General features: G+C 41.7%; 1 pseudogene; it reads left to right on the plus strand.

Annotated features, from left to right (window-relative positions):
- The first annotated feature begins 619 nt into the window (after positions 1–619).
- On the plus strand, positions 620–1,853 carry LOC129145247 (stress-70 protein, mitochondrial-like; annotated as a pseudogene).
- Positions 1,854–2,317: the final 464 nt, after the last annotated feature.

Here is a 2,317-nt window from a genome sequence, read left to right on the forward strand (position 1 = left end):
TTGATTTATTGCAAATGCTTAACACAGACTAAATATGTTGATTGATTTTTTTTTTCCAAATCCATTTTCCTTTTTGTGTTTTTAATAGTATTGCATTAAAGCAGTAGCTCTTTCAAGTGCATATTTATTTCCTGTTCCTACAGTTTCTCTTGATGAGTTCTTTCAGAGTATTCTGGGCAGAAACCTACTCTTGCAGATCTCCATGCTGATTAAACTACTATTCTAGACAGAATAAGAGTCTTGATGGTCCCAAAGAAGGCTACAGGCTCCTAAGGCCGCCTCCATTTCCTGCAGGTCCTTTGTCTTCCAGCTCTGTGCCCTACAAGGTCAGCAGAATTTTTCATCCATCTTTCTTCCTGCTATCCCTAACCTTTGAAAATCCACATTTTGACATGGATGACTCTGTCCCTGTGTCCATCAAGCTCCAGGACCTGGTAGAACCAATCTCCATGGAAATATGTGAAGGAATCTCAGAACACTGAAACATAGTCTATATTGCTAAGTACTGTCCATTCCTCCATGAGCTGGGTTGAAGGTCATGGACAAATCTATTCTCCCAGTCAGATTGGAGCATTTGTGTTGATGAAGATGAAAGAAGCTGAAGGAAATTACTTGGGACATGCAGCAAAAAGAAAAAAATGTTGTGATCATAGTCCCAGCTTATTTCACTGACTCTCAGAAACTGCCACTGAGAATGCTGGCCAAATACCTGGACTAAATGTGTGTGGAGGGTGACCAATGAACCCACAGCTACTGCTCTGGCCTATAGTCTAGATACACAGGAAAAAATTAAGTATTAGGGGGCCTCCCCGGTGGCGCAGCGGTTGAGCGCTGGGCTGTGAAGCTGCCCGCAGCCTCTGCAGTGCCAGTTCCATCCCCGGCCGCTGGCCAGGGTCCCACATGGTGCGCAGACCTCTCCTGCCACCCGCTGCTCTCCTCAGCAGTGTACTTCGTCTGTCTGCTTGTTCTGCTCCCCGCTCTGGCTCTGGTGAATTCTCTAACCCTCCCGCGATTCTAAACGTACCCAGTGCTTGTATAAATAAATAACTAAATCTTAAAAAAAAAAATTAAGGGTTGGGGCCTTCCTGGTGGCACAGGGGGTTAAGCATCAGCACTATGAAGCAATCCTCAGCTAGTGCAGCATGAGTTCGATCCCCGGCCAGGTAGCTAACCCACATGGCGCAGCAGACTTTTCCTGTCTCACTGCTGCTCCCTTCAGCTGTCTCTGGTGAATCCTCTCACCTCCCACACCTCTGGCCTACACCCTAGCTATTGTATGCATAAATAAATAAATCTTAAAAAAAAATTAACTGCTGCATGTGACTTAGGTTGTGGAACTTTTGATATGTCTGTCCTGGAAATTCAGAAAGGAGTATTTGAGGTTAAGTTCATCAATGAAGACACTTTTATAGGCAGTGAAGACTTTGGCCAGGCCTTGAGGACACATTGTGAAGGTCAAAAGAGAGACAAGGTTGACTTGACCAAATATGACACAGCACTTCAAAGGGTCCAGGAAATTGCTGAGAAGACTAAGAGTGAACACTCCACATCTGTGCAGACTGACTTGTGATATCTTACAGTAGATGCTTTTGGACCCAAGCATTTGAATATGAAGCTGACCTGGGTAGGCTCAGTTTGAAGGAATTGTCACTGGTCTAATCAGGAGGACCACTTCCCCATGTCAAAAACCCATGTAAGATGTGAAAGTCAGAAAAGTGACAAAAGACAAGCAATTCATGTCGGTGTCCAAATTTCAGCAGATTGGTCAAGATCTCTTTGATTCAACCCTTAGTAAAGCTATCAATCTTGATGAAGCTGTTGTCATTGGGAGGTGGTTTTATCCCTTTATCTAAGATCATTTGAGCATATTGTGGATTGATTTTTGGACTGTCTGTTCTATTCCATTAGCCTATTTGTTTCTATATCAGTACCACTCTATTTTGATTACTGTGGCTTTGCAATACATTTTGAAACCAGAAAGTGTGAGTCTTCCAATATTTTTCTACCTTTTCAAAATTATTTTGGGTATTCAGAGGCCCTTGGGATTCCATATGAATTTTAGAATTCTTCCCTGTTTCTGAAAAAGAAAAGCCATTGGGATTTTGATAGGGCATCTACTTTTATGTACATTGAGTATGACATTCTTGTAGAATATCAAAGTCCAGAAGGTTAAGACTTTAAATGAACAATGATGTAAAAAAATAAAAAAAAAATTAATATAATAAAAAAAACAACACACACACACAAAAAGACTCACAAGGCAATGAAGACAGAATTTGTCGTCTTTCACAGTGTTCTTGATTTCCAAGAAGCTTCA

The sequence above is a fragment of the Talpa occidentalis genome, unplaced genomic scaffold, assembly GCF_014898055.3.
Source record: "Talpa occidentalis isolate TD23 unplaced genomic scaffold, MPIMG_talOcc4v2.1, whole genome shotgun sequence".
In the NCBI taxonomy this organism is placed as follows: Eukaryota; Metazoa; Chordata; class Mammalia; order Eulipotyphla; family Talpidae; genus Talpa; species Talpa occidentalis.